Here is a 13,378-nt window from a genome sequence, read left to right on the forward strand (position 1 = left end):
ACTTGATCTTGGACTTCTCAGTTTCCAGAGCTGTGTAAAATAAATTTCTCTTGTTTATAAGCTACCCTGTGTGTGGTATTTTGTTTTAACGGCCTGAACAGACTAAGACACTTTCTGAGAAATTTATTTTGCAGACCCTCAGGAATAGGGAAATTCAGGGGCAATTCAGAACCAAAGAATAATGTGTTGATTAGAGGGACTCAGGCATGCTACAGACATATATTTCTTGATTGGATCAACAAAGGTTGTTGAGAAAAAGATATTAGCACTCACTAGACTCTTTCACCATGATATGGTTAGAAAATCTGCAAGGATTGTTTGGTGAATTAAAAAAAAAATGTTTCTGGAAAGAAACACATTCTGTGTCTGCAGCACTGGATATAGGAATAATAGAATTAAATTTGTATTTTTAATTGCATTTGGGTGTTAAATCATATGAAATTGTCAGTATTTGGTCATCTTTGACCTAATAAATGTCAATTTCATATGTTCAACTTAATACTTCTCATAAAGACATGAATCACAAGAGTTTTTTTGTATACAGAAGAACACTAGAAGTAAAGTATCCTTGCCAAATGAGTGCTTGGTTACTAAATACAAGCATTAAGGTCAAACAGATTGCTTGTGTGGGCTGTGGTAGACCAGAAAAGCTTACTGAGGGAAGAATACATTTTAGATTAAGTGGAAAGAGGACAATCAATTCAGACAGGGGAAAGACCATGCCATAATCTGTTGCAGGAGTTAAGGGTAAGTCCATTTTCTTGTAACTATGGGATATTTAGGGGAGTCAATGATGATAGATGGGGAAGTCAGAGACTTATAATGGAGAGAGTAGGATGCTGAGTTAAGGAATTTGAACTTTTCTATTAGCAGTGAGGAGCCATGTAAATTTTCTAAAGAAGGGAGTTATATAATCAGAGTGGTATTTTAGGAAAATTCCGTTAGATCTAATATCAGCATATACCGAAGGGAATAGAGCCTTCAGCTTGAAAAACCAGGCAGGGCAGGATTGCGAGATAAGAGGACTAAAATTGCAGGAGAAGACATCAAAAGTGGTGCTAATTGTTAAGGTTTGAGTGGACAGTGGCAGAAATCGAGAAGCAGTAGACCACCTTTAGCAAAGACAATAAAGAATTTATTTTAAATTTTATTAGATTTAAGTTATAGCTGCATCTATAAAGTAGGTATTAATAAATTAATAAAAATAAGAGCATTGGTAATATCTTTTGAGCACTTAAAATGTGCCAGGTACAGAGCTCAGTGATTTTTGAAGAATTATCATTTATCCTTAAAATTAGAATAAGGACTAAACATTTTTATCAGTCCCACTTTACATATGATGGCATAACAGGTAATCAGACTCATTAGGCATCTACAGTTGTAAGATGGACTTTTAGAGAGCAGGTCAGGGATGCAGCTGTGGAAGACTATATAGGAAAGTGATGAGGATATGGGGACCAGTGAACATTGGAAAGATGGCTTAGAAGGACAACTCCATGTGTGTGTGCGTTTGAGATGGTGTCGATTTAGGACCCAAAGACCCAATCTTAAGGAAATTGTAATCAGTATCTTCAGTGCTCAGGACAAGAAGAATAATCATCCCATCATTCATTCATTTCCTTGCTTATTCAATCATGTTTGTGGAGAACTGTAGGGTGTGCAAGTAATGAAACCAGGCAATAAAGAGATGAACTTGATTCAGTCACAGCTGCTAATTTTTCACTTTTTAGTTAAAAAAATGGTATCATGGCTTGTGTGATTTGGGTCTTAGCAGAATGACGACAGAGATAAGCAGGGATCTACAAAGAAAGAAAAAAACAGATATCAGATTTAGGCTGAGACCTAAGAAGTAAAATTGTGGTGTGTAGCCAGGGTTGCATACTGAAACGTATGCTCCAAATTTTATGTGGGTGAGGATAAAAACTGGTGAAGCAGGTGAGGTAAACAGAGAAAGGGGTGCAGGAAAGAGATGTTCACACAATCTAATTTATTTTTCTGGAATGGCGTCTCTTGTCCAGAGCTATTTGTCAATGGTCTCGGCAGTCCCATCTTAAAGGCAAAAACCTAAGTCCGAGGGATTATTAAATATTTCTTTGGTGCCCAGGCCTACTAGTCCCTGTGGGGGATCAAAGATGTGCCAGTCATGTCCTTGCCTCTGTATGTTTACAATAAAACTGAGTAGGTAAGTGTTTACTTGTACAGAACAAATACTCAACAAAACAGCATAGAATGAAACCAAGTTCTAAGTACAGTGATAAAATCACTAGAGATGTAGAAGTTCACGAAAAGAGAGAGCTAGAGTAAGATGCCTTCAGAATTAAAAAAATCAGCTTAGGTCTGAGAATGGTATGAGAAGAATTAAACTATTGATAAGGTGAGCTACACTTAAAAGAATTCACCCTGAGATACTGTCTAGAAATATGTGCCTTAGCCAATCACAGTGAATAGTCACAAGGAGCCAAGAGGGAAAAATGTGAGGGAAAAAGTTAACCTAATCAATAATGTTGACAAGTATTTGCATAAGGTGCTTGGTGATACTTTGAAAACATCATCAGTCCAAGAGTTAGAACTTATGCAGACAGAGACAAATATCATATGATACTGCTTGTTTGTGGAATCTAAAAAAATGGTACAAATAAAGTTATTTACAAAGCAGAAATAGAGTCACAGATTTAGAAAACAAACTTATGGTTACCAAATGGGAAAGGGGGAGAGGGATGAATTGGGAGATTGGCATTGACATATACACACCACTATATATAAAATAGATCACTAATAAGAACCTTCTGTATAGCACAGGGAACTCTACTCAATACTCTCTAATGACTTATATGGGAAAAGAATCTAAAAAAGAGTGGATATCTGTATATGTATAATTGATTCACTTTGCTGTACAGCAGAAACTAGCACAACATTGTAAATCAACTGTATTCCAATAAAAATTAATTTTTAAAAAGAGTTAGAATTTATGTGAAGAAGAACATATTTAGAGAAATGGAGTGGTTTATTAGGAGCCTAGAGAAAAGAAAAATAATTTACTATATTGTCTCTATCCCAGTGCAGAGGATAGGCTGCCCTATCTGGCTAATACAGTCCCGTTGGCAACGAACCACACAAAGATGTATTTCCCAGGCTCTTAGTGTTGTTGTCAACCATGAAGGGAACTCACTAACTTGTTCTGATCCCATGCTCATGGACCAACTTTGTCTCTCCATGCAGATGTCTCCTCTGCTGTAATTGCATGAAGAGTTCAGTATAGATTAGATCAATAAGGAGAGACCTTGAGGAGAATGTTGGATGTGGCCTAAACTTTGAAGAGGGTGGGATTTGGATGGGTGCAGAAGAAAAAGACTGACATTTTGGTTGGAAGGAAATGTTGGAAGGACTGAGACGTACCCAGTAAGCCTCAGAATTGTCAAATGTTCCTTCTTTCATCATCTGACAGTTCTGAAGCTGACTAGGTACATCTCAGTCCTTCCAACATTTCCTTCCCCATGACCCACCCTCCCATATCCTGTTGGAGTCTTTTCTCTTTATCCTAATGATATGACCATGTTAGTTTCCCCATCCCCTTGACGCAAGGAGAAATTATCGTGTAAAGCAATGGTCAGATGAGGCTAAGGGAGCTCACCTTCACCCAAGTTTTAGAGACATAATTATCAACTACAACTAGCTTATACCCTTAAGGGAGATGAATCAGACCTGGGGTGTTAGATGCGGCTTCCTGCCAGAGGCCGACTTCCAACAGCTCTTCCTGCAGCATGCAAATTTGATCTAACGGGTGGTAACTCAAAGAAAATAATTAATTTCTATCATTCTTTCACAGTCACACACCAGACATGTATTCAGGGAATTGTCATAAATATTAATATTCAGGAAATTTCCATGAATATTCAGTGAACGGCAGAAAGATCTTCATGGTGGAGTTCTCCGGAAAGGAGTGCTGCTTCTCTTTGCAAGCTCCCTCTCCATAAGTGACAGAGAGGAAGGGGTGAAGGTGGATGAAGAGAGATGAAACAAACTCTGCTGGGCAGCCTCCTGAGTTGATGCTGTACCTCAGCTGCATTTGCATGTGTATAATCCAAGCCAGATGGCCGGCTGCCCTCCCTGCAATATCTAATTAGGTGTGGATTTATGCCAATTTCATTCATGAGACTTGATCTCCAATACTTATAGAGTTCATAGAGCAGGCAGCCCTTGAAAACCTTTAGATTTTCCAGTGTAGACCTTAAAGTCAGGGTGAAGGGAAAAAACAACATTATGAATTGTTTGGATGCTGAGATTAAAATAGTTTTATATCCTTTTTTTTTTTTTTGGTGGTACGCGGGCCTCTCACTGCTGTGGCCTCTCCCGTTGCGGAGCACAGGCTCCGGATGCACAGGCCCAGCAGCCATGGCTTACGGGCCCAGCCGCTCCGCGGCATGTGGGATCTTCCCGGACCGGGGCACGAACCCGTGTCCCCTGCATCCACAGGCGGATTCTCAACCACTGCGCCACCAGGGAAGCCCCCCAGTTTTATATTCTTGAAAGCTCAAAATAATTTCATTGAGGAGGTGCATGCTGGCATTTGAATTCTAGTTAATTAATATGGAAAGTGGATTAATATATTAAAAATTTAAATTACACTTTTACCTTTAAAATGTTAAAATTAGCATTTATGACATTAAGAAGAAAATCATACTATAAACTACCCATACTTCCAAAGTTTATCTTACCCTCTGATTTCTTTTAGTGTTCACTTAGACACACAGATACTTTTTGCATAAATATTATAATAGCATGTATATGATTTTGTATTCTATTTCTTATTTGCTTAATATTATTTGAAATATACATTCTTAATGATTTATCTAGTGTTCATACTTTCTGTTGTAATTGCTATATATTATTTTTTAAATTTAATGACAAATTTAAAGAAAAAATACTGTTGTGGTTAAGAATTTACACTGTCATTTTATTTTGCCCCAAATAGTTACTTTGGACAAGTTATTGATATTCTCTGAATTTTAGTTTTGTCATCTGTAAAATGTAGGTAACAGAATCTATCCCACAGAGAGTGTGTATAGACTAAGTGAGATAATATATGTACAATACTGTACAGTGTTTGGCCAATAGTAGGTGCTCAAGTCATGGAAGTGACTCTGATTATGTTAAAGGTAGATTTCACCACCACAGTCTGCAAAAAGACAGTAACACAAGGCTTGTATGCATGCAATGCAAGGCATGTGAGAGAAGGGGTTATATCTGAGGTCTTTCTTTCCCTAAGTCTCTATTCTTTGACTATTACAAGTGTTAGGATTTAATTGTGTCTCCTCCAAATTCATATGTTGAAGTCCTAACACTCTCAGAATGTGACCCCACTTGGGAATAGGGTTGATACAGATATAATTAGTAAAGTTTAGATGAGGTCATTAGTGTGGGCCCTAATCCAATATGACTGGTGTCTTTCTTTATAAAAAGAACAGCATGTGAAGGGAAAGCGACACCCACAGAGGGAAGATAGCGTAAAGAGACACAGAGAGAAGACAGCCATTTACAGCTGAGGAGAGAGGTGGGGGGGGGCAGGTTCTTCCCTCACAGCCCTCAGAAGGAAACAACCCTGCTGATACATTGATTATGGACTTCTGGCATCCAGAACTATGAGATAATACATTTCTGTTGTTTAAGTAATCCAACTGTGGTACTTTGTTACCGCAGCCCTTGCAAACTAGTATAGTAAGGCTCTCTGTGGTGCCATTTTGAAGGAATAACTCACCATTGCTTAGTTTCGAGAAGAGGGAATCTATTCACTCATATAGGGAAAGAATTAAATCCCAGTTCACAGAGTGAGATCAGCCCAATAACATGGTATTTAGGGGAGTTGAACTAAACTTCAGATATTACAACATTCACAAATGGATGTTGCCTGATGACCATCTGAATCACTGTAGCCATCACTATTACCTCTTGCCTCTTTTCTGCAGTATATTTTCTATACAGTTGTCAGAGTCATATTATGGAAATAAAAATCTGACCATCCCCCACTTTTGCTCCAAAATCTCCAAGTGGCTTCATATCACATTTTGAACAAATTCCAAGTTTATCAGTTTACTTAGCCCTACAGCATTTGGCCTCTGACGACTTCTCCAACTTCACCCCACCTCTCTCTTCCTAGCTCACTCCAACCCAGGTACATTGGGCTATTTGCTGCTTCCCTAAATTGCCACCTTTTTCCTACCTCAGAATATTTGCACTTTCTGGTCTTTCTGGCAGGACCACTCTTAATCCAGTTGGATAGATAGATGATAGGTAGATAGATACAGATTGAGATGGAGATACAAATCTAGGATGTATGTACAAATCAGATTTGTGTATCCATCTCTATCTAACCAAAGAGTAGAGGTTAAAGCTTTAATCTCTCATTTTATTTAGTCTTCCACTCAAAGACTGCTTCCTCAGAGAGGCCTTCCCTGGCCATCCTATATGAAATAGCTCAGCACTGTCTGCACAATCCCTTTGCCACATTCTATGCCCTCCCTCTGATATATTTTTCTCCTTGACAGCTATTACTATTTGGCATTATGTTATATGTTTATTTGTTATTTGGCCAATGCATCCTCCCCTGAGATTAAACTCTTTGTTCCATTTATCACAATATCCTCCATACCTCAAACAGTGCCTGGAACATAGCAGGTACTCAAATGCTATTTGTTGAGTGAATGAATAAATGAATGAGTCAATGATTTCAGACTCGACCTAACTCATTTACACTGGGAATGACCTACTCTGAGACATGATTCATCAAATCATAGAACTAGAGGAGAGGTGAAAAATCAACATCCATCTCTGTGCATTAAGATGGATGGAACTGTCTGAAATGATATAAGTAACTCATTCACTGTTTATTTTTTTATTTTTTAACATCTTTATTGGAGTATAATTGCTTTACAATGTTGTGTTAGTTTCTGCTTTATAACAAAGTGAATCAGTTATACATATACATATGTTCCCATATCTCTTCCCTCTTGTGTCTCCCTCCCTCCCACCCGCCCTATCCCACACCTCCAGGTGGTCACAAAGCACCGAGCTGATCTCCCTGTGCTATGCGGCTGCTTCCCACTAGTTATCTATTTTACATTTGGTAGTGTATATATGTCCACGTCACTCTCTCACTTTGGCCTAGCTTACCCTTCCCCCTCCCTGTATCATCAAGTCCATTCTCTAGTAGGTCTGTCTTTATTCCCCTCTTGCCCCTAGGTTCTTCATGACCATTTTTTTTGGATTCCATGTATATGTGTTAGCATACGGTATTTGTTTTTCTCTTTCTGACTACTTCACTCTATGACAGACTCTAGGTCCATCCACCTCAGTACAAATAACTCAATTTCGTTTCTTTCTATGACTGAGTAATATTACATTGTATATATGTGTCACATATTCTTTATCCATTCATCTGTCGATGGACACTTAAGGTTGCTTCCATGTCCTGGCTATTGTAAATATATCTGCAATTAATATTTTGGTACATGACTCTTTATGAATTATAATTTACTCAGAGTATATGCCTAGTAGTGGGATTGTTGGGTAATATGGTAGTTCTATTTTTAGTTTTTAAAGGAACCTCCGTACTGTTCTCCATAATGGCTGTATGAATTTACATTCCCACCAACAGTGCAAGAGGGTTCCCTTTTCTCCACACCCTCTCCAGCATTTATTGTTTGTAGATTTTTTGTTCATGGCCATTCTGACTGGCGAGAGGTGATACCTCACTGTAGTTTTGATTTGCATTTCTCTAATGATTAGTGATGTTGAGCATCCTTTAATGTGTTTGTTGGCAATCTGTATATCGTCTTTGGAGAAATGTTTATTTAGACCTTCTGCCCATTTTTGGATTGGGTTGTTTGTTTCTTTGATATTGAGCTGCATGAGCTGCTTGTAAATTTTGGAGATTAATCCTTTGTCAGTTGCTTTATTTGCAAATATTTTCTCCCATTCTAAATGTTGTCTTTTCATCTTGTTTATGGTTTCCTTTGCTCTGCAAAAGCTTTTAAGTTTCATTAGGTCCCATTTGTTTATTTTTGTTTTTATTTCCATTTCTCTAGGAGGTGGGTCAAAAGGATCTTGCTGTGATTTATGTCATAGAGTGTTCTGCCTATGTTTTCCTCTAAGAGTTTGATAGTGTCTGGCCTCACATTTAGGTCTTTAACCCAGTTTGAGTTTATTTTTGTGTATGGTGTTAGGGAGTGTTCTAATTTCATTCTTTTACATGTAGCTGTCCAGTTTTCCCAGCACCACTTATTGAAGAGGCTGTCTTTTCTCCACTGTATATTCTTACCTCCTTTATCAGAGATAAGATGACCATAGGTGCATGGGCTTATCTCTGGGCTTTCTATGCTGTTCCATTGATCTATATTTCTGTTTTTGTGCCAGTACCATACTGTCTTGATTACTGTAGCTTTGTAGTATAGTCTGAAGTCAGGGAGCCTGATTCCTCCAGCTCCGTTTTTCTTCTTCAAGATTGTTTTGGCTATTCGGGGTCTTTTGTGTTTCCATACAAATTGTGAATTTTTTTGTTCTAGTTCTGTGAAAAATGCCAGTGGTATTTTGATAGGGATTGCATTGAATCTGTATATTGTTTTGAGTAGTATAGTCATTTGCACAATGTTGATTCTTCCAATCAAAGAACAAGGTATATCTCTCCATCTATTTGTATTACCCTTAATTTCTTTCATCAGTGTCTCATAATTTTCTGCATACAGGTCTTTTGTCTCCTTAGGTAGGTTTATTCCTAAATTTTTTATTTTTTTGTTGCAATGGTAAGTGGGAGTGTTTTCTTAATTTCTCTTTCACAGTTTTCATCATTAGTGTATAGGAATGCAAGAGACTTCTGTGCATTAATTTTGTATCCTGATACTTTACCAAATTCATTGATTAGCTCTAGTAGTTTTCTGGTAGCATCTTTAGGATTTTCTATGCATAGTATCATGTCATCTGCAGTGACAGCTGTTCTTCTTTTCTGATTTGGATTCCTTTTATTTCTTTTTCTTCTCTGATTGCTGTGGCTAAAACTTCCAAAACTATGTTGAATAATAGTGGTGAGAGTGGGCAACCTTGTCTTGCCCCTGATCTTAGTGGAAATGGTTTCAGTTTTTCACCATTGAGGACGATGTTGGCTGTGGGTTTGTCATATAAGGCCTTCATTATGTTGAGGAAAGTTCCCTCTATGCCTACTTTCTGGAGGGCTTTTTATCATATATGGGTGTTGAATTTTGTCAAAAGTTTTCTCTGCCTCTATTGAGATGATGATATGGTTTTTCTCCTTCAATTTGTTAATATGGTGTATCACATTGATTGATTTGTGCATATTGAAGAATCCTTGCATTCCTGGGATAAATCCCACTCGACCATGGTATATGATCCTTTTAATGTGTTGTTGGATTCTGTTTGCTAGTATTTTGTTGAGGATTTTTGCATCTAAGTTCACCAGCAATATTGCTCTGTAGTTTTCTCGGTGACATCTTTGTCTGGTTTTGGTATCAGGGTGATGGTGGCCTCATAGAATGAGTTGGGGAATGTTCCTCCCTTTGCTATATTTTGGAAGAGTTTGAGAAGGATAGGTGTTAGCTCTTCTCTAAATGTTTCATAGAATTCGCCCGTGAAGCCATCTGTCCTGGGCTTTTGTTTGTTGGAAGATTTTAAATCACATTTTAAATTTCAGTGCTTGTGATTGGTCTGTTCATATTTTCTATTTCTTCCTGGTTCAGTCTTGGAAGGTTGTATTTTTCTAAGAATTTGCCATTTTTTCCAATTTGCCCGTTTTATTGGCATATTGTTGCTTGCAGTAATCTCTCATGATCCTTTGTATTTCTGCAGTGTCAGTTGTTACTTCTCCTTTTTCATTTCTAATTCTATTGATTTGAGTCTTCTCCCTGTTTTTTTGATGCATCTGGCTAATGGTTTATCAATTTTGTTTATCTCCTCAAAGAACCAGCTTTTAGTTTTATTGATCTTTGCTATCATTTCCTTCATTTCTTTTTCATTTATTTCTGAGCTGATCTTTATGATTTCTTTCCTTCTGCTAACTTTGGGGTATTTTTGTTCTTCTTTCTCTAATTGCTTTAGGTGTAAGGTTAGGTTGTTTATTTGAGATGTTTCTTGTTTCTTAAGGTAGGACTGTATAGCTATAAACTTCCCTCTTAGAACTGCTTTTGCTGCATCCCATAGGTTTTGGGTCATCGTGTTTCCATTGTCATTTGTTTCTAGGTATTTTTTGATTTCCTCTTTGATTTCTTCAGTGATCTCTTGGTTATTAAGTAGTGTATTCTTTAGCCTCCATGTTTTTGTATTTTTTACAGGTTTTTTCCTGTAATTGATATATAGTCTCATAGGATTGCGGTCAGAAAAGATACTTGATATGATTTCAATTTTCTTAAATTTACCAAAGCTTCATTTGTGACCCAAAATATGATCTATCCTGGAGAAAGTTCCATGAGCCCTTGAGAAGAATGTGCATTCTGTTGTTTTTGAATAGAATGTCCTAAAAATATCAATTAAATCCATCTTGTTTAATGTATCATTTAAATCCTGTGTTTCCTTATTTATTTTCATTTTGGATGATCTGTCCATTGGTGAAAGTGGGGTGTTAAAGTCTCCTAATATGATTGTGTTACTGTCGATTTCCCCTTTTATGGCTGCTAGCATTTGCCTTATATATTGAGGTGCTCCTATGATGGGTGCAGAAATATTTACAATTTTTATATTTTCTTCTTGGATTGATCCCTTGATCATTATGTAGTGTCCTTCGTTGTCTCTTGTAATAGTCTGTGTTTTAAAGTCTATTTTGTCTGATATGAGAATTGCTACTCCAGCTTTCTTTTGATTTCCAATTTTATGCAATATCTTTTACCACCCCCTCACTTTTTCTGTATGTGTCCCTAGGTCTGAAGTGGGTCTCTTGTAGACAGCATATATATGGGTCTTGTTTTTGTACACATTCAGCCAGTCTATGTCTTTTGGTTGGAGCATTTAATCCATTTACATTTAAGGTAATTATCTATATGTATTTTCCTATTACTATTTTCTTAATTGTTTGGGGTTGTTATTGCAGGTCTTTTCCTTCTCTTGTGGTTCCTGCCTAGAGAATTCCTGTAGCATTTGTTGTAAAGCTGGTTTTGTGGTGCTGAATTCTCTTAACTTTTGCTTGTCTGTAAAGGTTTTCATTTCCCCGTCAAATCTGAATGAGATCCTTACTGGGTAGAGTAATGTTGGTTGTAGGTTTTTCTCCTTCATCACTTTAAACATGTCCTGCCACCCCCTTCTGGCTTGCAGAGTTTCTGCTGATAGATCAGCTGTTAACCTTATGGGCATTCCCTTGTGTGTTGTTGTTTTTCCGTTGCTGCTTTTAATATATTTTCTTTGTATTTAATTTTTGATAGTGTGATTAATATGTGTCTTGGGTTGTTTCTCTTCGGATTTATCCTATGTGGGACTCTCTGTGCTTCCTGGAGTTGCTTAACTATTTCCTTTCCCATATTAGGGAAGTTTTTAACTATAATCTCTTCATATATTTTCTCAGTCCTTTTCTTTTTCTCTTATTCTTCTGGGACCACTACAATTCGAATGTTGGTGTGTTTAATGTTGTCCCAGAGGTCTCTGAGACTATCTTCAATTCTTTTCATTCTGTTTTCTTTATTCTGCTCTGCAGTAGTTATTTCCACTCTTTTGTCTTCCAGGTCAGTTATCCGTTCTTCTGCCTCAGTTATTCTGCTATTGATCCCTTCTAGAGAATTTTTAATTTCATTTATTGTGTTGTTCATCACTGATTGTTTGCTCTTTAGTTCTTCTATGTCCTTGTTAAACGTTTCTCGTATTTTCTCCATTCTATTTCCAAGATTTTGGATCATCTTTACTATCATTATTCTGAATTCTTTTTCAGGTAGACTGCCTATTTCCTCTTCATTTGTTAGGTCTGGTGGGGTTTTGCCTTGCTCCTTCATCTGCTGTATGTTTCTCTGTCTTCTCATTTTGCTTAACTTACTGTGTTTGGGGTCTCCTTTTCGCAGGCTGCAGGTTCATAGTTCCCACTGTTTTTGGTGTCTGTCCCCAGTGGCTAAGGTTGGTTCAGTGGGTTGTGTAGGCTTCCTGGTGGAGGGGACTAGTGCCTGTGTTCTGGTGGATTAGGCTGGATCTTGTCTTTCTGGTGGGCAGGTCCACATCTTGTGGTGTGTTTTGTGGTGTCTGTGGCCTTATTATGATTTTAGGCAGCCTGTCTGCTAATGGATGGTGCTATGCTCCTGTCTTGCTAGTTGTTTGGCATAGGGTGTCCAGCACTGTAGCTTGCTGGTCGTTGAGTGGACCTGGGTCTTGGCATTGAGGTGGAGATTTCTGGGAGGTTTTCTCCATTTGATATTACATGGAGCTGGGAGGTCTCTTGTGGACCAGTGTCCTGAACTTGGCTCTCCCACCTCAGTGGCACAGCTGTGATGCCTGGCTGGAGCACCAAGAGCCTGTCATCCACACAGCTCAGAAGAAAAGGGAGAAAAAGAAAGAAAGAAAGAAAGAAGAAGATAAAATAAAATAAAATAAAGTTAAATAAAATTTAAAAGTTATTGAAATAAAAAATAATTATTAAAAAAAATTTTAAGTAATATTTAAAAAAGAGAGAGAAAGAAGAGAGCAACCAAACCAAAAAACAAATCCACCAATTATAACAAGTGCCAAAAAGTATACTAAAAAAAAAAACAAAAAACGCACAGACCTAACCCTAGGACAAATGGTAAAAGCAAAGTTATACAGACAAAATCACACACAGAACAATACACATACACACTCACAAAAAGAGAAAAAGAAAAAAAAAAAAAATATATATATATATATATATATATATATCTTTGCTCCCAAAGTCCACCTCCTCAATTTGTGATGATTCGTTGTCTATTCAGGTTTTCCACCGATGCAGTGTACATCAAGTTGATTGTGGAGCTTTAATCCGCTGCTCCTGAGGCTGCTGGGAGAGACTTCCCTTTCTCTTCTTTGTTCGCACAGCTCCCGGGTTCAGCTTTGGATTTAGCCCCACCTCTGCATGTAGGTCGCCTGAGGGCGTCTGCTCTTTGCTCAGACAGGACGGGGTTAAAGGTGCAGCTGATTCGGGGGCTCTGGCTCACTCAGGCTGAGGGGAGGGAGGGGCACGAAGTGCGGGGCGAGCATGCGGCGGCAGAGGCCGGCGTGACGTTGCAGCAGCCTGAGGCTTGCCATGAGTTCTCCCGGGTAAGTTGTCCCTGGATCACGGGACCCTGGCAGTGGGGGGCTGCACAGGGTCCCGGGAGGGGCAGTGTGGACAGTGACCTGTGCTCGCATACAGGCTTCTTGGTGGCGGCAGCAGCGGCCTTAGCATTTCATG

The 13,378-nt window shown here is 38.2% G+C and overlaps 1 protein-coding gene across 1 annotated transcript in view; it reads left to right on the top strand.

Moving 5' to 3' along the window:
* Positions 1 to 663: 663 nt before the first annotated feature.
* RGS4 (regulator of G protein signaling 4) overlaps positions 664 to 13,378 on the top strand; it is a 131,240-nt gene continuing 118,525 nt past the window's right edge. Inside the window, exon 1 of the mRNA XM_059042406.2 lies at positions 664 to 747. The gene's annotated coding sequence lies outside the window, so the exon portion shown is untranslated. The remainder of the gene's footprint in view (positions 748 to 13,378) is intronic.

This window comes from Kogia breviceps, chromosome 1 (genome assembly GCF_026419965.1).
Source record: "Kogia breviceps isolate mKogBre1 chromosome 1, mKogBre1 haplotype 1, whole genome shotgun sequence".
NCBI lineage: Eukaryota > Metazoa > Chordata > Mammalia > Artiodactyla > Physeteridae > Kogia > Kogia breviceps.